The sequence below is a fragment of the Accipiter gentilis genome, chromosome 7 (assembly GCF_929443795.1).
Source record: "Accipiter gentilis chromosome 7, bAccGen1.1, whole genome shotgun sequence".
NCBI classification, from domain to species: Eukaryota; Metazoa; Chordata; class Aves; order Accipitriformes; family Accipitridae; genus Astur; species Astur gentilis.
This window is the reverse complement of record NC_064886.1, coordinates 28,155,950-28,180,184: the sequence shown is the minus strand read 5'-3', so window position 1 is coordinate 28,180,184 and position 24,235 is coordinate 28,155,950. Positions and strand designations below refer to the sequence as shown.

The window sequence follows — 24,235 nt, the reverse complement described above, 5'->3', positions numbered from 1 at the left end:
TCTATTGAATGTAACTTCATCAAACAGTTCCACAAGGTAAAGCTACTTGTTGAAGATACTGCAGGAATGTGCCTTGTACTTGTGTAACCAGGTCTGTGCGTTTGTTTGGGTTTTTTTTTTTTTTTCAGATGGTGCATCAGTACTGTAGGTGGCTTATGCCTCAGAGTACCTCAAACCTCAGTGCACCTTAAAGCACCCTTAGAGCATGGTGACACACAGCATCCCAGACCACCTGGAAACAGAAGCATTACAAAGCGGCAGCAACTATCTGTTATGTTTCTGACATCGGTGAACTACAACAAGAAAAGGTAAGAAGAAACTAGGCTGTGGGACAGACAGCTTAAGAAGCAAGTTCCTGGCCTTGTTTCTGTGTTATGTAAATAGAGAGAAAGTGCAGCAGATGCATTCCATGTCTGCTATGATATATTAGCATAAATATAAAGGAGACATTAATGCTATGAAGTAATGCTGGTAAGTTAACAGTGTGTTGCACCACTCAAAGTGTTACTGTAACTTCAATGGAGGTTAGATAACTAGATATCATTGCTGTATAAATGGACATGTAGAACAGTGTTTGTCTTCTGCAGAGTGCTACCTTAGTAGCCTTTTTAAGGAGTGATTTGTTTGCTGGTGTCATGTGATGTGAGTTGCTGGTTGCATGTAAGTTCTCTGTTGACTCTCCTTTCTCCCGAAACATTCCATAATAGTTCTGTGCAATACTGTGATGTCCGTTAATACTGGAAAATCTGTGATCAACAGCACTGCGGAACACTTCTATTTTACAAAGGAGGCAACTGAAGCGCAGGCCAAATGTTGCCTGAACTCATTTAGCGGCAGTGCTAGGAAGAGGAATGAGGAGTCTTGACTGTGTACATTTCAACAAATTGCAAAAGTTGCTACTGTGCATCCCTTTTCTTTATACAACTTGACTGCAACCTAGAGGTTGCTATAAAGACTTGCCTAATCTATGGAGATTTGCAAGAACAATTTGAGACTCCAATTAGTGAGTCAAGGAAATGAATAAACAATATCTTCTTACAATGATTGAGGGAGACCTAATACAGTTGAAAATAGTTACTCACATTTTGAGGACTACCCATCTGCTTCTTAAAGTTATCTAATATAGAAGAGGGCAAAGAAGCAGATCTTCTATATATTTATAGAATGTTATGTATATAAACTTGCTTTTCATGTAGTTCATCAATTGCAAAAAAAAGAATCTGGAAAAAAAAATACTCGGAACAATTCAACAAACTAATGCTTGTTTGCTTAAGTCTTGTGAGCCTGATTCTGCAAAGCCAAGCCCTCCTCAACGGTACCAGGGAATCTCAGCTTTTGTGGCTGCTAAGGAAGCTGAATGTGCTCAGCAGCACTTCTCTGGATCGGAATTTAGGCCACTACAAATCATCTGATAGATTACAAGATCCAAAAAATTGAAAGAAAAGAGCAGATCTTAGAGATAGTATGTGGACTGTTTGGGGAAATTCTGTTACAGCTTTTAATCTGACGATATATTCAGTTTGGCTATTGTTCCATTCTGACCATATTGTGATAAAACGTTTAATCTAGCGTAACTATTTTACTCCCTGGATAATGATTTGAAGAAGTATTCTGATTTGGCAGAAAAAAAAATAATGGTGAAGCAGCCACCACTTTACACATTGTTTCAAGTGTTTGCATGTTCACATCAGGTAAGTAACACATTCAGAGAAGTAAATTCTGACTGATATGACTGAATTCACACATATCATACCTGCACAGGATTGATAGAAATTTTGAGGTAGGTCTTATGTGAGTTACTCAGTATGTCTATAAATGTCCTAATTGTTTGTCCCTTCCATTAGGCTAGTGGATGGGCCCCAGGGGTGTGAAAGAGTTAAATGATAAATATTTCAGCACTTACACATTGCTTTAAGAACAAGAAGTTTCAGTGGAAAATGTTCCTTTTTGAGGTAAAAGCTTGTTTTTCTGTGGGAAAGGTTGATTTTGAGGAGATAATAGCTTAACAAAACTGAAATCATCTCCCAAAGGAATGCAGGAAATATTTGCAACTAAGCGTCCATTTACAAAATGTTGTGAACTGTTCCCTTTGAAAATGATTTCTAAAGTTCAGAGGCAGAAGTCCCTGTTTTGGGGGTGAGTGTATATTGCTGTCATTAGCATTGATGTTAATGGGGAAGAGTGGGAAGAACCATGAATACTAATGTGTTTGCATTATTCAATGTAAAGCCATCTGCTTTTTGCTGTAATGTGACAGACATACAACTAGAGCAAATAGAGACGCCACCATCCCTCCCTTAACAAAGGTCTGTGATTTCCAAAGGGTATTGATTTCTTTTTAATACTTCAAAGAAACCAACCAGCCTTCTCCGCCCAACTTTAGGCTCAAGACTTCCAAGCTTTTCTTTTAAGGCCAAGTTATGAAGTGCTGAAATGTAAAGGTTTATCATAGAACCCCCAGTGCAAGCTGAGCTCTGGTCATAGTACAATTTAAATTATTTATGCACAGCGCTGTGTTCAAACCATGCGCACATTTGTCCTTGTCAGTCAACAAGTGTTCTATTAATCACACAGGAACCCTGGCGTGTTCATTACAAAAGTAAGAACATTGAATTTGGGATGGTATTTTTAGTGCTTTTGACAGACAGGGATTATTAAGCTGTCACTCCCTCTTTTTTGCCAACTCCCCTATCTTCCTCCCTTCTTCTGCAACGCATTGTCATTTTATTAAGAGCACACTAATAGTTAAACGACAGGAACCCTAAACCCCTGACTAGTTCACTGACATGACAGGTTATTTTTTCCCTCTATTCCCTGTCCAAGAACTCCTGCTGATCTTCCCAGCATGCAGTGCTGTGTGACCCTTAACATCTGGCAGTGATTAATTGTCTTAGTGTCATAGCGATCGCCTTCCTCCCTCTGATCCTCACTTACTTTGTTCTCCCTTTTAAAGCCAGTGTGCTGGAACCTTTTCTTCCCACTTTTAAATCTGTCCAGTATCCAGGATACTGTGTGTGTCTACTGCGATACAACTTGAAAGAAACCGAAACAGTCAGTTATCTGGCCCTGAAAGTCTGGTCATGGATTCAGAGGGCTTTCTGTTCACTGAAGGGGTGTGCTTGAAAAACAGCACTAACTAGAATGACACAGATCTTGTTGAACTTGATCCGGATCTCAGGTCCCTTCTAAGCAAACAATGCAATTATGGGAAACACCATTTTCAGCAGACACACGCGGTATTGTGTAGAAGGCTGTTGGCTGAAGCTTACACAACGTTACATAGATTAAGGGCCTGACACCTCCTGACAGCCGTTGCCCCTTTGTGCTCGGCTCGCTCTGCTGTACCGTGCTGCTGCAAAGGTCTGAGCCCTGTCTGGGCCCGAGGTCTTCTTGCTCAACTCCCACCAAGTTAGGCAGGGTTCCTGCAAGTGCACTGAAGACTCATGTATAGGCTTTGGTGCCACGATCTCCTGGGGTGGCAGCTAAAACAGACATGGTATTTGCAAGTGAATTTTATTGGCTGAGCAATATCTGGGAGGTATTCATACCTGCTTTAGATGCTTGTATAATAAGAATATTGATGGAAGAGAAGGCTGTGCCACCAAGATCAATGTCAGGTGTCCTCGTTCTGCTTTCAAACCTCAGTAGACATCCCATGTGATTTTCAAGAATCATTTTAATCCCTGCCTCAGTTTCTCATATTGGAAAATAAAGACAGTAACTGCTTTGAGGTATGGGAGACTTAATTAGTGTTTTGAGAGACCTTTGTTTTTCCTGTATGAATGTGAAGTATTACTAGGCAATTATTTATATCTGTGTATTAAAGACCAGCTGCCAGCCATGGGGGGAGGTGTGTAAGAGGGAGGAAGGAGGCCATGTTGTGCAGAAGTTTTTTTTTTTTAGATTGCTTAGATTCAGAATGCCTGTGATCTAGTCACAGTTTGGCAAGTTGCATGGGTAAGTTACCAACTGCTCTAAACTTCCATTTCCTTGCGTGCAAACAGAGGATGAGCTAATAGTCTTCTTTGCAAAAAACCCTAACCCTCTTAACGTTTGAAGATGAAAGGTAAAAATAAACAATTGTTTTAAATCCTGGTTGAATAGCGGAATGCATGCACTGAACTTAAACTACTGTTACATTTACATTTTAAGGCAAAATATCTGAAAGACAGTTTCTCCTTCATTTACCTATTGAATGTTGAGTTCAGAGTCTCTGTGTCTCCTGTGACACATACTCCTCACAAATAGATTTCTCCAGAGCAGCATTATGTTCTAGCTCTCCATGTATTTCAAATAACTATAAGGCCATTTATTTTCTATTTCAAACCAAAATAGTAAAATGGAGTGCATGGCCTTTTCTAGTTGCTAAGCAACACTTTGTAACGTGCATCCTGCATTTTGCTGTGCCATTTGGCAATTCACATAAGATCTTGTTTGTTCATTTTCAGTCTAGTAACATTGGTTGCTATATTTCAAGTGCCAATGTAGATCAAAGTATTTCCTAGAAGGATAAACATGTTAACTGGCAGAGAGTGAATGATTAACATCAAGCACAAGCCTTTTAGTATAAAGGACTTGGCATGTCATCCATTGGCAAAGCTATTCAAATGAATGCCATCTATACCTAACAGATGTGCCACTAAGGAGTTATCCTCTTCTTTCCAAAGTATTGCTTGCTGTGCTGGTGCGACTGAATAAGGATGATAGCCACTGCTGAGCTTTGTAAGCAACTGAGCCAAATGCTGTTGTCAGCCATGGTAGTGTATCTGGAGATCTCTGCTGACTTTGCTTGAGCTACTTCACTTTTGCATCCATATAACTAATGGTAGAATTACGTTCAACCGCTATTTTTTCTTCCTCTGCCCTTTATGACTACTTACAAACAAACCAGAGTCTAATGTTTAACTATGTAATATTACTTGTGTCCGATAAACTCTAAGTGTATGCCTAATGAAAGCTGTCTTTAAGTAGGGAACGCTCGTTCCTCATAACAAGGTAGGACATAGCTGGCTTTTGCTATGCTCTCTGCATTTCCGAACTTCTGATTAAAAACCGCAGATGATCTGAATCCCTTTGTTAGCATGCGGTTTGGAGGGGAGGGTTGAAAGAGGGTTGTTTGGGCAATGCTTTTAAAAAAATGTAAGAAAGACTATTTTTAAAAGCTGCGTATGGCATGTATTTTTTTCCCCTTGTGTCTGTTTTGTCATCTCTAGCTACTTGTGCGTTTGTGTGGCATCTTTGATTTGCAACGTGTCAGAATCTCAGTGGTACTGTATACACTGGACCAAATGTCAGATACTGACAAACATATTCATTAAAAGTACTACTAAGCGAGGAATGGTGTGGTGCAGTGTTAAGTCTGACATGGGTGGCAACAATTATGACTCAGTTAAAATATTCCAAACCCTATGGAAAATCTGAGGGGAATTTTAAAAAACTGGTGTTGCTTTTGTAGAATGCTAAAGGATAGTTCCAAGAAGTGAACATTTCCAATTACAGATAATTAGGAGATTATCTAAGTAATTGTTATAACATGTTATTGGCTTAGTCAGTTGCGTGTCGTGAGTATATTTTATAAAGTTTCTCTGGATGAAAATTTACCTGCCAGCAGTACTGGTGGAATTGTAAATACTAGAAGTGATTTGTTAATTGAAGAAGCAAGCGCGGTACACTCTTGTTCATGCAGTCATACTATCTGAATCTGATAGTATGGCCAAGGTCAGCCAGGGATAAATCTATTTATACCTTTTTTTCCTTGATCACATACCCTATCTCAGACATGGTTGTGAAGAAGAGGATGAAGAGACAGGTGAGGCAGATTTGCCTTGTGTGATCAGAAAGCAAAGGCAAGAGGCAGATTCTTTACACCGCCAGAAGTGTGTAGAGGGCTGAGGAGAATCAGCCCTTTCATTTCATGGCAAATAATCAGTTTCATATTTTCTGTGGCAACCATTAATGTACTACAGCCTTAGCTCTAGGCCTATAGGTAAAGCTATTTGCCGTGACTGCTTCTCTGTTTGTCCCCAGAGAGCTGACAATTCTTCAGCGAGTCCGTGGTGAGCAGAGCAATGTTCTGTCCTGTCTGTGACACGGCAGCCAGAGCAGACTCAGGCTCATTATCCTGTAGCTGTACTGGTAGATACTTCTAACTGATCTGAAAATACATTAAAGAAGCTTTTTCTCATACATGCACAGCAGGAATGCACACAAGTCAAAAGATGGTATTTTAAAATTGAAGTGTACTATCTCTAAATCATATTCCCTGTTGTTCATTTTGCTTTTTCTTAATATTGGAATCATTATACTGATTTCTACCGAACTGACTAGATCATTTAGCCAAGCTGTAGTGCTGAAGTAGTATGAAATGAGAACAGCACCTCAATAATACTCCAAATGCCATGGTTCCTAAATAAGTTTTAATTTCTAAACTGCTTAAATGTTGATTTGGGAGCTCATAATTTGCTTCTCAGTGTGGAGTACGGTTTTGTAGAGTATGGGTATAATAATTGTGATTAAAAATAAAATTAAATGGCATGGCAAAAATATTCTTAAAAGATGTAAAGTGTTTGTAATGATGCGAAGAAACCTAATTTGGGTACTCTTGGCCCCGGGCTTATGCAACTATCTAACACTGATTATAAGCTTAAATGCCCATAGTGTAATGTCAGCTTTTCAGTCCAGCATTTGTTTTTGAGAGTATCTAGCACACCAATATAGACACTGCAGGGATTTAAAAGAACAGAGGACGGGGAGTCATACCGCTCCTTTGTTATGTTATGCTGCTTTGGGCCTCGAGTTGAAGTGCTCTGAATTGCCTTTCTGTGTATATCTTCTCTGAGTAAGTAGCAAATTTGTGCTCCTAATGTTTGCCACTGTGCCCTGCACCTAGACTGTATGCCTAAACCAGCCTTAAGTAGATGACGTGATGACAAGATGACATCTTTTCGGTGTCAAATGGTATTTTGCCATGGCACATACCCACCAGCGAGGAAGCAGCAAGCTGTACGTGGGAGCAGCCACAGCGGTCCCTGCACCGCTGGTGTCAGGGGACGTGACTGGAGGGGGTAGCACAGGTCCCCCACCACGCTGTGCATACACACAGTGCACGTGAGCAGCTCCAAGGCAGCCTGCAAACGGAATTGAAACAGTCCGGCGCTTTCTCTGTGCTATGTGAACGCCCCCACAAAAGGCTTACCGAGGCTGCTGCTGTCCCTGATGACACCTAAGCAAAGCAAACCAGGGAGATTTTCCTACAGAGAGAGACCAAGGCTAAAAAAAAAATTAAAAAAAAAAAAAAAAGTTGGAGACGCACATATGTCTGCCTCACCCAGGCACTTCACGAGCATGTTTGCCCCATCAGCAGAGCGGTGCTGCCTGCTGTGGATCCGTCCTGCCCTGCGTGGGTGTCCCTTTGGCAGGCAGGAGGTAACTTATGTTTGGAGCAGCAGCAGCTGCTGCTGTCTGCGGCCGTGGGTGTGACTGCAAAGGCACTTGGGCATAGTTGGTCTGGGAGGGCAGGACTCGGGACAGCATCAGCTGTGAGGTGCAGGCAATGCTACTAAGCTCGGGTCGTCATTTTAACTGAGTATTACGTAAATCAAATAGAGTAGCTGTTAAATTAACGCATAAGAAGGTAATGCCTCCAGGTAATGCCCGCTGCAGCCAAGGCACTGGATTTTAAAGAGATATGGAATTTGTTATTTCCTTATTTCTTTCCATGGGAGATGGAAGTAAAGGCTTAGAAAAAAAACCTGGTTATTGACTGCCCCATGGACACACACACTGGCAGGTCCCTACAGAATTTAACAGTGTTGGGGCAAGCCAGTGAGGCCACAAAGCTGAGCAGCTTATCGCACAGATCCTTTCCGAGGGAAAACTAGACCCATTTTTACAACCCGTGGGAAATAAGTGACTTTTTCAACAGGGCTTTCAATAACGAAGAATTTCTCAGAATGGAAAATTTTAGAAAAGTTCTGCCTTCAGAAATCTCCGTATGAAGTATGTTGGATATTCAATCAGATACCAGTTCTGGTACGTCATAGGAAAATCTCATGCGGAATGAAGCACGTAAAGTTAAAAATATTTATTCTTATTTAGTTAGTATCTATATTAGCTTTGAATGTTATGTAAGAAAAATCTCACTCCAAAAAATTAAAACACTTTTCTAAGGTTAATCTATTCATTACATACTGTTAACTATTGCAAAGTTTTTGAGCCATAGCAAAAGGATGAAAGTTCCAGATTAGGACTACATTTTAGTGATACTTTCAACTGAAATATTTTAATTTAAAATGCAGGTTTATGTTTGTAAAAAATTTTCAAAAAATCAAAATATCTTCTCACTTTAAAAAAAGCCCACCAAACATACTGTTTTCCTTAAAAAGGAAATTCGACCATTCTACCAGAATGTTCCAACTATTGTTAAAAGTATTGAGAAAACACTTCAGGCACAGACCACTGATGGTGCTGTAATGCAAGGTGACATTGATACTCTGAACAATTAGATTAGCGGTGTTGCTGGGCACACTATGATTACCCTAACTCATGAGAATTTTCAAGATTTAATATTTTTCCTGGAGCTAGGATGAAAAGCCCATCTAAATATTATTCAAATGTAAAATCTCCTAGAAATTTGGACTGAGTCTATTGAGACATTCCAGTTGTATTTGAAGACTTTCAATGTTATAAATTCAATTTAATCTACTTTCTTGAAAATCTGAATGAAAAAGGGACCTTTCTCATTTGAAGGTATGTTCTTTTAATTTTGATACCTCTCTTCCATTTTCCCTCCTTGTTTGAACAGACTTTTTTTTTTTTTTGAGCTTTTGAATTTTTAATGAATTGGCATTTTCAGATGAAAATGCATTGTGAAAATATTCCTGGCCATGTCTGTTTAAATTCTATGTGTATTTAAAATATAATTATCAGTAGTTTGGGTGAACTTGGAATTAGATCTCAAACTCATGGTTATATAAACACCCTTTCATCTGTCCCATTTTATAATAGATAGTTTACAAAATGTTTTTTTATAAAAGTAACAAACAGCAAAGATAAAATCACAGTGGAGGAAAAATAATTGAGACAAGGAGATAGTTCTCTCCTACAGATTTTTACTGTTGGCTGCTTCTTGTTGCCTTGCTATGTGTTTGCATTAGTGCCTGAAAAATAGTATATGACCAGGTAATTCACAGATTAGACAGTCACTGACTGAAATAATTATCCTTCTAGGAGGCTTGATACGTACTGAAGACTGAATTTAGTCTTACTTTGCGGCATTGCCAATTGTCAGGTAACTTCCTAGAGTCAGATTCTGATCTCATTTATGCCAAAATAAACAGAGTGTAACTCCACTTGCATCAGAGGAGCTACTCCAGATATACACTGCTTAATTAAGAACAGAATCTAATCCTTTATCATCTTCATTCGTGTGTGTCTTGGTATACACTGACAGGAAAGCGGTCGGTGGGGTAGTGGTTATGTCCAAGATAACTCTGAGGTAGATTTGCATTGAACTTTTTTAGTCCTTTGCGTTTGAGAAATCCCTCTCCTACTTAACCAGGGGTGAGGGTTCTCTTGGGTGCCAGCAGCATTGCAGCAGGTCTGCTTCAAACACAGATTACTCGCAGGAAATACCGCTGATTACCCCAGGGGTTTCACACCTGGAGCTCTTGGAAGCTGGGCCAAGAGAGCACCCACAGATTAAATCAACATGGTGGACTTGACGAGCGACCTTATAGTACAGAATATCCCATAACTTCTTTTAGATATCTGGGGCATCTGAGACCCCTATGATATACTGCCTAGGAAGCTGTGCTGCACCGACATGGTTGGGTAGTGTTTCAGTCTGCACCCAGCACGTTAACTTCTACGGAGACTAGCTTGGGAAGGATATGCGATCTTGGTAGCCTTAGTGAGAAAAGCTGTGATGTGGGCTCCCTTGATATTCTTAGGAATCGTAATGATTCATGTACAAACACACAGTTTATATTCCCTCCGTAACCTTGCCAGCAAGGGAAGGAAAACTTCTATCCCTTGGCAAGAGTCGCCAGTGTACTCAGAGCTGTTGGCTGCATTTGTGTGTTTATGAATTCTAACAACTCCATCACAAATGTTGTCACCAGATACCTGGGCTCTAGCCACAATAACTACATTTCCAAATGTTTAAGCACGGTTTGCTCTTAGGAACGTGCTCTCAACTGTATTGTATAGTTACTATAAACAGTAAGATATGTGAAGTTATTTATTTATTTATTTACTCCCTTATCTTTCTAGTCAAGGATGAAATACGCACGGCATTTCTTCCAGTCTTCTTGTGTTTTCTGTACTTCAGTGCTATAGAAATGGCTTTCTCTTTTTTTTCTAAGACCTTATATCCTGAGATACAGAGCAGAGAGACACAGTAGAGAGACCACCACCACCACTGGAGTTAGTACGGAATGTGCATCTGGCATTTTGAAAAAATTGTTTGGCCTCCTGGAGAGAACCAGTATGATTTTTCATCTGGAAAGTATTCAAAGGGTATTTCGCTGGAAAGGAAGGTTGTAGCTGTGTAATATAATTACGCAGACAAAGGTTGCAGAGACACTATCCAAAGAAAGTGGGCTTACGGTATATGGGGGAAAGCAGGATGAGAACAAAATAGTGATTAACTGTTTTGTTGCAAAGGCAACACAACGTGTCTTCACATTGTTTTGGATCGATAACAATACCTTAAAAGACAGAACTCTGGGGGAAAAATAACCACCTCCATAAGAAAGGAAGAAACTTATTATACTTTGTGTACCATTGGAAGGATCACAAAGTGCCTATCAGTCTGACCGATAAGTCAATGAAAACTCTCCTTTTGATTTCCACAGACTTTGGCTCAACCCAAATCGGTATAAAGGGTTCCGAGAGGCTTGAAGCGTTAAACAGTGTCTTCTCCAGCCCAAGGGAAAGCAGCAGAGTAGTAAGAGCAGAACATCCCATAGTGGCAACAGGGGAAAGAACCTGCTTTCTCTAGATTACATGGAAATTTCCAGTACAATGTTGGTAATTAGGATTTCAGGGATGAGACCAATTTTTGGCCAAGGGATTCTGTTAAAAGTGTATATAAATAAACAAAACCAATTTAAATTTCAAGTAGGTTTAAAAAAAAAGAAGTAGTTTTTAATAAGTACTGTGAAGCAGAAGAGAGCAAAAGAGCAGATATTTAGAGTATTTTCTTCCTTGGCTATAACTCTATTTTGCAAATCTCACTAAAAAATATTTGACCACTCATGTTTTCTTTAGGTATGGTGAAAGCTCTGATTATTCACCTCTGAGTAAAAAAAAAAAAAAAAAAAATTTCTGTATATCTCTTTAGAGATTTGTTACTCTAACAGCTCAACTTCAGTGTGTTTATCTCAGGGAGATAATATGTAGATAGGAAGAGACCAAGTGACCAGGGAACCGACCCATTGCAGAGCAGGGAATCAGTCTGCCTGGTGACAGACTGTCACAGTAACCACTGGACCTGAAAACTTGCCTGTTCTGCAAACAGACCTCAGCACTCTATGTGTGTGTTAGTTTTGCCTGCCCACTTTAGTAACTCATCTCTTTTGCTTATTGCAGGGTGTTTGTTCATTTTCTGTAAGGAATCACATCTGAGTTTTGCTAAATGCAAGAAAGGGACCTCAATTCCATTTGTGTAAGATCAGCTTTTTGGCAGCCATACAGCTTTCAGGAGAAAAATAGGAGTACAAAAAGGAAGAGCCCATTAGGAATAAGAAGATGTCAGACTGGTTTAAGTGCAGGAGCTGTTCAAACAGCAGGTCCTTGTTAAAGCGTGTAATTTTTGGACCTGTCCCTAGCCTAGACTATGTGCAGCACAGTAGCATTTCCAGAAATGAGTAATGGGAGGGGTTTTTATCATTAAATCACACAACATAAGACAAAATTTGTTTTTTAAAACCCCAAAGTCCTTGAGTGCATAAAAGGCATTATTTCTGTGTGGTTATTTTTGTTACCTTATTATAAGCTTTAAAAATACCCAGCGGGTTTTTATTCTTCAGTTTTGGAGGGAAAAAAGTTTCTTCCAGGGTGAGATTTGGCATGCCAAGTCTCTGGCCAGAGCAAATTTTTAAAGCTGTATCATAAACCTCTGAAAATAGGAGTTTATAATAGAAATGCAGACATACAGTTAATTATATCGTCATGAATGGCGCCACTATAATTAGCTAACTTCTATATGATGCCAAGTCTTAAAGTATTTTACTTTTATGGCACTGGATGTCAAAAGCTATTTATGTAAGCTTCTTTCATTTTTTCTTTTATTGTCTTACTGACCTGGCTCACCAGGTTAGGAAAATGGCTTGCAGGTTTTTCTTCATATCTGAAGAACTTTTGCAGCCTCGATGGTTAGCAGATTCCTAGAACCTGGGCTGTCAAAGGGAGTGGATTCCCTCCAAAGGCAGGCAGGAGGATATCAGCAGATGCAGACTTCTCTGAATAACCTCAGACTTGTGGTTCCCATTGAAGAGCTTATTCTGAGATCACTGACAATCTCAGCTGGACAGGAATCTGCTAATATTTGGGTATTATATATACTTTTCAGGTGACAGTTTTAAAGAAAGATAAAATACAGAGGAGAAAGGGAACATAATCTGTTTTATAAATACAGTATTTCCTACAGGTTCAAAACCAGAGAAAGGTGCTAACAACAGAGCCAAGGAGATTATGGGATGAGAAAAGCTCCTTCCTTAAGTTTCTGTTTCCAAGTAACTGTAGTCCTTTTGCAGCTCATTGCTTTTTAGGTGCTTTATAGGACACACAGGGATCACTGTTCCACCCATCACTGAAATCCAGTTTCCTCTGGTGTTGAATACAAAAACCATTATAAAAATGTGACCAGGGCTATTGTTTAGGTTGCAAAGTAAAGATGAACGTATTGTTCAGTTAAAGAACCGGGAGAATCTGTGAATTAATGACACGTGGTCAAATATTTTAATTGATAATGATAGCTTAACAAACTTAATCATTCAAAACAGTTGTCATGATTTGAATGTCCAGGCAAAGTCTGTGCCTGCTTTTTAAGGTAAGTTGAACTTTCAGAAATTTTTTCAAAGTGAATTTAAAATTTTCTTTTACCAAAAAAATCTATATGCATATAATACTATCCTTAAGTTACTCATGGTCCTTATTATTTAAAAAATCCTTATTTATGTGTATATATTAAATTATTAATATCAATATGCTTGATATCAGTTTTCTCAATTATAACTGGTAAGGATCTGAAGGTGAAACTTTAGTTCAAATACACTGCAACCTGTAAGTTGTTGCTTTTTAGGGATGGTCTAAATTGTGCTGCCCTGGAGAGGTATTTTTCTCTATGGATGATATGTAAGGTGACATGTTAAGGCAATCCTACTTCTGTTTTTTTGTGTGAGGCTGTGAACTAGTACTGTTCTAGGAGTGTTTGGGCGAGCGGATGTTAACAGTCTTTACAATCTGATAGTCCTGAGTTATTATGTCTGATAGGCTGATCTGCATTTCTTCAGATCTGCCATCTAATTCCACCTCTTCCAATAAAACTTCCAATGATAATTTTTCAAGTATTTTGTTATGCCCTAATCAACAACACAGTAGGAATTAACATGGATTGTGCTGTACTTTTTGGTCAATCTCTTCCTTCTCTTGACCATGTGCTTGTCACCTTTCCATGATAGCTCTTCTTTTTATGATCATGTTTATATGCTATATGCTATTTACTGGCTACAAGGAGTTCCACACATGCTGTTACCCTGTACAGAGCTGATTAATGCAAACTAATGACATGAGCTCAGTTACGACACATTGCCTTTCTTCATGGTGGCTTACTAAAGGATCCTCAGGTGGATCCTTCCAGCTCCAATGCATATGAGAAATCCTGCTGATTGCAGCAGAACTGCCCAACTGAGTAAGGAATGAGGGACTGGCCACTAAGTGAAGAATAGTAATTTCTGCTCAGACAGGGCACGTCAAATCAGTGGCCACCAGCCAGTGTGATGGAATTAATGAGGGGAAACAGTAGCCAGCACTGACAAGTTGGGATAAACTCACAGAGTTGTAGTGCCACATCCAATTACTGTATTTCATTATTGTTCCCTGGAGATGGGGACCCTCTGACAACCTCCGTGAAAGCTGAACTGGAAATCCTGGGAATAGAAAGAGCGAGTATGAGTAAAGCTCATGCTGATCTCCTTTAAAAAAAAAAAACCAAAACAAACAACCACCAAAAAACACCCTAACACTGAAAAAGCCTTGCCTTTATTTTCTGTCTCTGACTTTGCTACAAAGTCTGCACTTTGCTGCCTGGCAGGAAGTGTTAAAATAAATTGCTTTCAAATGAAAGGAGAAATAAAAGTTAGAAAAACATTTTTTGTCTGTGCTTAATTTTGTTGTTCTGTTGGAAGTGACACTTTTACGTTGTGACGCAAAGCATATTTTGATCTAAACTTCTTGGATAAACCAAATTGGCCTATCAAGATTCCTGGGGCTGCTTTAAAAAAATAAAACCTAAGGCATCTTTTTTCCATTCCAAATAAGGGCATTTACTACTAAAGGAACCAGAGAATTAGTCCAAAGAGTGCAAAAAACATGTTGATGCCAGTGATATTTCACTCCGTAGAGTACTTCACTCAACCATAGATTCCAACACATGTGAACAAAATAACAGCCTGGAGGAATGATTCATTTGGAATTATTTAATTCTGCTCAGCAGAGTGCTACTTTTAGCTGGGAAAAATCTTCTCATAGACTGGTAGGCAACAGAATATCCAGTACAAAGCCAAATGACATCACCGGCTTCTCTGTGTAACAAAAGGCCAATGGCATCCCCCCTTGCTGAGTGAAAATTAGCAGCAGGTCTTTGCACTGTGCACATACTTTGAGAGGAGGGAATTGTGTCATTGTTATTTGCTATTTCCGCAAGCTGACACTTATCTTGTAAGCACATCAACTGTTTGCTTTAGCTCCACAAGTCATTTCCTATACATTATATCAGTTAGTCATGCTGTTCTGCATTGTGTGCAAAAGAGGTTAAATTCCACATGTAGAGAAATCAAAGATGAACGAGAACTATCTAAATAATTGTTTTAGAATGGGAACAACTATTCATTTCTTTAAAAGATGACTGTGTGGGTAAACTGTTTAAGACTTTTGCTTCTACTACATTTGAAGCCAGATCAGCACATCGAACTCCTAAACTCCTGACGATAAAGTAAACTAGATCAACTCAAATTATGCCAAATGACTAAATTAGAATCGTAACTTTTTCTTATTTTTACCTCCCCCCAAAAGCACGCAGTTATCGCGAGAAAAACCAACATTGACTATAGTTGCAAACAGCGGAACTTATCGGGTTTTTTTTTAATATATATTTCCGTATGTAGAGAAATACATTTTTGTAATCATTGCATCTTTGCGGACATTGCCCACTTTTATTAGCAAATATTTGTCTGCTGACGAATCATTGTATCCTTGCTAGGGCACTGTATGTGATCTAGTACGTTTTTTTCCAGCTCTAGTATCACTGAAGCTTTGGATTTGGTTCTGTCTTTTTACAGTAATGTTTGCTTACTGTTTGTTTTTATTTAATTAGAACCATACTGTCATGCAGTGCTACACTGTACATCTGAGAATACACCAAATAGAACTGTAACTCCTCAAGCACAAGGGGAAAGTAAGAGGAGCAAAAGAAAGCAGAACTATAAGAGAATACAGCATTCTTTGGCAAATAATAATGAATATTTTATTCAGCTTGGTTTGAAACATAGCATTGTAAGATGCTGTTAGAGAGCTACAATATAGGCTTCTTTCAGTCTCTTGGCTCTGTAATAAGACCCTGAAAAATGAATTTCCTTAATCCATGGTTGAATACAAACTTATCAGTCAAGATTTTTCACAGTCTGTAGATATCTGCAATAGAAAGTGTTCAAATACTCAAGTGATACAGAGTTCGCTTTTTTTTTTCTTGTTCTCACTATCTCATTCCTGTGTAACTGTATTAACATCACTGCTCTTCATCTTTTCTTTATTTTTAAATATCCCACGACAATATTATAAAATCCTTGTGGAGAGAAATGTGAAAAGTTATGGCTTCAATTCACCAAACACTTAAGCAAGTGCTTAATTTAAAGCATGTGGATAATCCAAATTTGCTTCAGTCATTGGCTTCTGGATCAGAGCCAACACATTTGGAGTGCATCCTGCATATTTATTCTACTATATGCATGATTCTATCACATGTGTGCAAAGTTGTTTGTGACTAAATTTGTCAATTACAGAACTGGATTGAAATTTAACCTGAGAAAAATTTACAGTGAGAGACATTCCTGCAATAAAGGTAACACCTGAAGACAGAGAAATCTCTCATTTTTCAAAAAAATCCTAGCATTTGAGGCAAAATAGCTATGTAAATTTTGTTTTTTCCTTTCTTGAAAAGTAGTAAAAAAAAATTAAATTGGTTTGGTTTTTAAAATAAGGAAAAAGGATCAGATCTGTTGCCTTTGGTATTCTCCAGATATTTCTTCTGATGCTTAAGTGTACTAGAATTACCTGGAGAAACTGCAGCCAGTTTTCTCATCAGATTTCTCTGTAACTTTCTGTTTGATTCTCCAAATATCACCCAGAACACATTCTGTGGAAGAAGCTTCCATTTTAGCAGTTCATCTGAAAAATATTTCTTCTTTTGAGATTTGATATTGATTGTTTGCAGTATTAAAATGAAGTGCTGATGTTCAAGGGTCTGTCCTTTGCATCTGTCCTCCCTGGTGAATGTTTTCTGAAAAATGTAACGGATGGTGTGGTAGCTAAATGCCACTTAGATCATGTATGTATATTCAGACTCTGTGCGTGTGTTTAAGTGTGTGTGTATATATATTCATATGTATTATACATATATGACAAGGAGAGAGGAAGAGAATTCCTATTCCATTGGTAACAACTGGCTGGTAGTAAAAACCAAATAAAACGCTCTAAAAATAAGATGTTTCTAAATGATGTTTCTAAATTTCCAGGCCGGACTCCTGCATTATGTACTCTTATTCTTAATGAAGCTGTAATCTCCATCAGTTGCTGTTCTGCTATGTCATTGTCTGTATAATTTGTTACACAGAATACAAGAATATACATTTCTTTTGCAGAAAAGTTGCATGGGCCTAACTGATAAAGTCTATCCTTTGCCATTCAACAGGAAGGACTGATATATTTGTATTAGTATTCATGTCATTCATTTCAGAAACATTGTTGAGGGTAAAGGGCTTCCAGGATGGCTAGAGTGACCCTACAAAACGTTTGATGTACTACTCTCGGAAGCAGAAATTTCCTTTGGTTTCTTTGGTTGGAAACTTAGACTCTTTGTTCCCTAGTTCTCTGATTCCAGGACTACTCTCTTCAAAAGAAATTTCAGCTTTTTGTGTTATTTTTAAAACAGGAAGAAACAGTTTTTCTTTGTTTTTAAGTTTATCACTGAAGGCAAAACTTGAAAGCACTTTTTAACATAAGTATAAAAACACAAGCATCTGTTTTCCTATCACTGGTGAATAGTTAAATGTCTCAAAGGAAGCTCCATTCCAGCATGACTTGCTTCCATCCACACCTAAGCTACCAGTGTAGCTGTAGCCACCAGTGGCATTGGGCGGGTTGGTATTGCTCGGGCATGCTAATGAGTGGAAACCTTCCTCGTGGAAACCTTCCTCGTGGAAACCTTCCTCGTGGAAACTTCCTCATGGAAACGGTGTACAAAGCTAACTATTTATAAAGTGCTTTTAAAGGAGATACTCAGATAAAAACCTTTGGTATTCGTGCAAGGTCACAGATTATTTCTATCTTCTAGTTTACAGGGGCCAGATTCAAGTCAACCAAAGCATGAACACCAAAGAGATTTTTCCTATGGTGCTCTGATCTTACTTTCAGTTGCATGGGATCTGGCCCAAATTTGGAAATGAAGCTGAATTTTATGTCCTCTCTATGGTTCCTCTGGGATTTTAATTCCTGGAAGTGAGACCATGAGGCCTACTTGAAGAGGAGGGTTTTTTTTAAAAAAAAGTCAGCATGTTGAACATTGTTGAAAATAAGGATAGAATGCAGTATCTGTGACACTGCTGGAGGCTACAGGTCTTTCTTGAGGCTCTAGTCACTTCCCATCTCTTCACCAAATTCCTAAAAATACATATTAGTATTCTAAAATGACAGCAAGTGACAAAAATGTCAGACCTGCTCTCAGGACCTTGGCATCTGTTAGGGATAGATGGTGTATGTGTGAGAGTTTCAAAAGTAACAAATAAATAACAGATGGAAGCGTTAGCATGTTCAGAATTATGCTTTCTTACAGTAATGTCACTATTTGGGATGACTTTAATATGATATCCTACATTTTGACCAGCTTGCTTTCCTTCTCCTCTTCTCCTTCAGAAGATCTCTCTAATGGACATAGTAAAAATTACATGGAGTTGTTAGTTCTACTTTTATCTTCACAGCCATCTGATTTCTTGAATCCATATGTATTTTTTTTACTCAAGACAGTCAATAGAGAGTATGAAATTACTAATGGAAGAATCAAAGCTCCTGAACAACTCACTGCTATTCTTTTTCTTTTTAATCATCCTGCTTTCCTTTTCTGTTTTCTTCTCCATGTGAGCATTTATGCAAAAGTTGTAAGGGCCATAGATGATATCTTCTTTATTTACCCACTAATCACTGAATACGAGAGTTAACTCAGATCCTGCTCGGTAAGTCAAAATCTGAAATCTCAGCACTAATTACAACTTTTCATTTGATGCTTATGAATACTTAACCTTGTCAGCTCATATTTAAGTGCTTCATTCTGAAGTCTGCAAGTCAAGACTCCTGTAGTTAAGTGTTTTAAAGGAGGGACTCCTAGTTTTCATGATGTAGTGACAGATAATCATTACGTACGCCTTTCAACTGAACAATAATGTCCTCTCTTGCATAGCTCTGCAGCCAGCGTAGAAGTACAGAGTGGAAAGATATAAGACATCAAGCCTTTCTGTTAACCCAGGAGTTACCTTTTGTTCCTGTTGTTAGACCCAAAGGTAGTGATGGCTTCCAGTTAGCATGAACCAGTGTAATAATGAATGATTGGAAAACGGAGGGAGGGGGGCGGTGGAACTATCAAGTAGGACACTAAACCTTGACTGAAGATCTGGGTTTGTGAAAATTCACCTAACCAAGCTTGTTTTTTATCTCTCCCTCACATTCCACTTATGTATTATGGTAACCTTTGTTTCCTTAGGCTAACTTGCTATCTGGGGGTAAACACCGAATTACCACCAATGTAAACTTTATACTCATCCACTTGCAAACTGCAGTGCTTCTGTCATCAGAGGTGCCATAAAATATACCCACTTGAAAGGATAGTACATGGCTAATTTATTGACATGCATTCCTGATCTAACTGCTGAAGAATGATGATTCTCTAGGCATACGGTTTTGTGGGTGACTTTCAAATGGCTTTTGAACTGATTTGAAACATGCCTTTGGCTAAGAAATCACCGGTTGCTCTGAAGTAAACAAGGTGACTATACTGGTCACCAACTATTACTGTGTAACATCAGGGAATTTTCCTTCTGAAGGGTGTCAGCAGTGGTGCAGGCAGAGGAACCTACTAAATTCATGCTGACAAACAGGAGAACTTTCAGAAACCTGGATGTTGACAGGCTGCAGCTGAATGCATAGAGAGGATCTGATAGGCAAAGCAGGTGGTTTATGAGAAGTGTTTCATACACAAAAATGTAAGATGCAACCTTTGTTCTTTTAGGAGACATTGTTTGACTAGAGATAAGATACTGAGTTGCAACGAACTCAAGTACTTACAAACCCATGGTGAAACAGAAAACTAGTTTGGTTACTCAGGCAGGCTGAGAGAGCCTGACGGTGGTGGGAATGCGTGTTTTATTAGCCTGAGATTGGTATGACTGTGTAAGTTGTGTGACTGTAAAATTTTAATGAATTTTCATGCAAATTCCCTTAAAACACCATCCTTAAAACTTTTAAGATATTACCTTTGTGCATGACTTGAGTTATATTTTGTAGGAGAAAATATATTACAGTTTTTTTGTAATAGGTTTTGTGTTCTCCCCAAGCAGTTTCCTTAGGGGCAAGAGTCTAACTCTCCAGGCCTAGGAAATACAAAACAGTATTGCTTGAAGTTACACTAAAATCACTTTATCTACCCTCCCATCTGTCCACAGTAGCTACCTGGCTCACATGCTTTAGTAATTAGGCATTATAGCATAACAATGTGATTTCTTTTAGGCAAAATGTTTAGAGTTTTACAGGTCAGAACAAGTGCAGTGCTTATTTCTGGAACCGTCAGACCTGTGTGACTGGCTGGTCAGCTGCCCCGTTGTGTGTCTGTTGCAAGCAGGGGTTTCTGGTTTTCTGTCACTTTTCACAGAGAAGCAAAGATGAAGTCTGAGACAGTCAATACAATTAACAGAAAAGTGCAGACATTCTATAGAATTAAACAAACTTAGATTAAAGGCATTGTATACAAAGAAATACTTTGAATCAAAGTATTTTGAATTATTTGTGTACTTAGAGAAGTAATTTTTTTATTTTTTTTTACTTAACCAAAGTACCCACATAAAGATTCTATATGTGCTTTTGCATTTTGAAGGCTATTTATCTCCCAGTTGTAATTGGTGCTGGGGGAAGGAGATGATGAGGGAAAGAGAGGATCAAGGAAACACCTCACAAAATTTCATCAGTGAAGTGTAGATATGAGATAACAGCTTGCCATTGACCTTGCTGACTGACTACATTCTCGCATCCTTTCTATAAAAAATACTGTTTACTGGACAGGAGCTTCCTAGAGCAGTGTCCCAGCCTGCTTGACAGAACCATGTTACAGCACAGAAGTAGCAATACCAGGATGCTGTCACAAAATTTCTAGGGATGCTCTGGACCTAGCACCTCAAAACAATTTCACTGTGTGAATTGCAGGTTTGACTAAGGGGATGTTAGGGGATGGGGGAGGAAACAATTATTCAAAGCTACCCAATGTGTTAATTAATAGTAGGGAAAATGCAGTTAGGCTTGGATGATTTTTAAAACTAATTTTCATGCTAACTGGATTAATTCAGCTATGCAAGGAGGGAAATATTTAAATACACTGGGCCACAGTCTGTTTTGGTTTATAGGCTTGCTGTAGCTACTCCCCTGAAGTCAGCATAAAGGTTGAGAGTGTCCACATTTTGGAGTCAGACGCTAACAGCTGGCCAGATCTGTGATCTTTTACCTCTTGATCTTTTCTTAATCCTCCAAGTGTACACTTTGAAGCAACAGCTTTCTATGCCAAAGTGTAACTGCTGATATTTTCCAAGCCCTATTTTCCAGCTCTAATAGTTCTGGTACAGTTAAGCTATATGTTTGACAACATATGACTTTATCATCTAGGAAGGAACATTACATCTGGAATCCAGGGGGAACAAAGTAGAATTCGGTACATTCTAAAGGGAAGTTGACAGTTTGTTGTTTAGGACAAGTACAGCAAGTTACGATAAATTAAAAGGAGAGACTTTTGTAATAAATTCCTTCAATGGTTTTGAAGATCATTTTAATCTAATGTTATACTCTAACAAATTTACAAGCAACAATTATGCGGCAACATCATCTCATCAGAGATGTGGTCTATACTTACAAAGCTCTTTAATTGTTATGGGTAATTTCTGTTTCCTGGAGCATTTTATTTGTACTGTTTACTTTTTAGGGTCTGTCATCGGTTAAATAAATCTTAGGGGCTTTTCTGAAAACTTACTAGAGTACAACCTCTCCATGCATCCTTGTTCTGTTTTTCGAAAACTATTCCAAAGTTGGAACCAAAGTATGTGTGTGGGAAGGACATATGGCTAGGTAGAAGACAACATATGTCTTTAGCATGCACTTACCATGCAGTTAGCATCTGTTGTTTGTTTAAACAGCTTTTTTTTTCCTTCTTTTTGTAGGGGGAGGGGTGCAATCTGTTTAAAGGGGACCTGCAAGGAGAGGGAGGGGAAGAGTTTATGTCTGTTTTCTTCTTTTGTTCCCTTATGTTTAAGGAAGAATTGCTTTGGCTTGCCTTTTGCCTTAGAAATATCAGGACTTTGAAGCATTATCTTTCATGGTTTTGTTGCAGGCATTTTTGGATCACTGGGGCTCTGGGGGTTTTTGTCAGCTTTAAATGGAAGGGGGAGTAGCTGTGGATTCTTAACAAAGAGCATTTCTGCAGGGTCTCCCAGTGAAATGCATTTATATTTCTGTTACCATTAGAGCACTCGGCCACCTCATGTGTAGTAGGACCCTGCAAGGCTGCTTGGTGTCATGTACCTTATTTAACATATGCGTTTGTCGTATATTGTAGTGATCTGTTATTGCAGTTCAGGCTGCACGTATTTATTTGGTGGGAGCAGATGTTGCTCCTCCAGCCCCCTGGGAGCCCCTGCTCAGCAGGTAGCTGCTGCTGTACCCTGGCGCTGAAGAAGCGGGAGAGGCACAAGGAGAGAGGTCCGTCCATTCCAAGTGCTGGACTGAGACAGCTGCCCTGAGCTCTCTGGAGCTGCACCCTTCACTGAGTGGGCACCTACCTGAATCCACAAGCCTTAGCCGTCTTGAATTTGCCACCAAATCTTCCCTTCCCAAAAGCCTGACGTACTCGGCAAGCCTTGAGTGGCTCCATGACCTCCCTCCCCTGCATCCATGTTTTAATAGTCATGAGCCTACAACTAAAATCAGCTATTACAGAATTTACACCAAACCTCACACGTGGAGTAGGCCAGAACTTGGCAACTGTGGCAGTGTTTTGCTAAGCAAGTACAAATATAGAGGCAGACTCAATTTTGGCAGGAAAGAATTCCCAACTCAGTTAATAGGCCCTTCATATGTGCGATCTCTCAGATGTCTCAGATCAACTGGTTTGCCACTTGTCTTCTGATTTCCAAGGAAAAGCAGAGTAGGCGGACCTGGATTTCTATGGTGCTCATTGTTTTAAGAATTCCCGTACTAGAAAGAAAGAGAGGAGACAGAAGGAGAGGGGAATGTCATTTGTCATATAAACATTGTAATTGCTCAAATGAATGCTTTCAGTATTTTAATTTGAATTCTCCTAGGGCCTCTTGGTATTATGAAAAACAATGCGTTCAGTCAGGAACTTCAGTTTTAAGTTGTGCCTCAAATCTCGCTGGCTGGATAAAACCCCACAAGTTTGGGTGCAACAGACTCCGGGAAGTCTGGCCCATAAGTACGCTTCCAGGTTCCACAGCCTTGAGCGAGAGGAGCACACAAATCAATTAGCTAAAGGAAGACATGTTTTTAAAATGTTTCACTATTGTTCTCATTCATTGTTTATCCATTATTATTTTTATGCTAAAGCCTCAGCCAACAAGCAGAGTGAATACGTTTCGTAATTAAAAACCAGACAATAAATTATGTCTTATTTTTAGTAGGAAAAAAAGTGCCCTCGATTCTAGTAACTAATAAGGGGAGTAACTTCTTCATGGAGGCAGATAGGTTACTGTAGGAAACAGGAAGCAGAAGACAGAAACAAATTGAGTAGAAAGAGACCTTTGTCCCTCTTTCCATACACTTCCTGACAGTTGTGGGAGAACTATCATACAGCTGCATCAAAGATGTCCTCCTTCTCTACAAGTCAGCTTTGCTACAGAAGTCACATGAGAGAGCTCTAGGGTGACTGCAAAATCAGCTGGAAAATGGTACTTGAAGAGTAATCACCAGTAGTTCCCTCTCAAAGTGCCTGCTGGGATTCTGCAGATGTCTGTTATGGATCCAGTATGGTTCAATAATGTTATTAATGATATAGATGAAAAAGTAAGCATGTGTTTTGGATGTACAGTGGTGGGAGACTGCAAGGAGGTGGGAAAAGAGTGTTAGAATTGAAAATGAGTTTGCAGGCTGGAAAAATGTCCACGTTTACCTCGCTCGGAGAAAATGCACTTCTAGCAGACTAATGCAAAATACTGTGCAAATAATGGATGGGGACAATCAACTAGCTAATTTTTATTGCAGACGTATCTGAGGGCTGTAGTAGTTCACAAGATGAAAGTGAGTCAGGAATATGTTTATCTTGCATAAGAGCATATTGCATAAGAAATTACTTGTTCTTTCTGCCCTAGTCATCATGCATATAGCCTTGGCTGGAGAGTTGTATAGGTGTGAACAAATTGGAAAGAATCCAGAGGAGAGCAAGGACAATGATCAGAGGTGTTGCAAGCATGACTTA

General features: G+C 39.0%; 1 protein-coding gene across 1 annotated transcript in view; it reads left to right on the top strand.

Annotated features, from left to right (window-relative positions):
- Positions 1-233: 233 nt before the first annotated feature.
- NKD1 (NKD inhibitor of WNT signaling pathway 1) overlaps positions 234-24,235 on the top strand; it is a 176,168-nt gene continuing 152,166 nt past the window's right edge. Inside the window, exon 1 of the mRNA XM_049806737.1 lies at positions 234-308. The gene's annotated coding sequence lies outside the window, so the exon portion shown is untranslated. The remainder of the gene's footprint in view (positions 309-24,235) is intronic.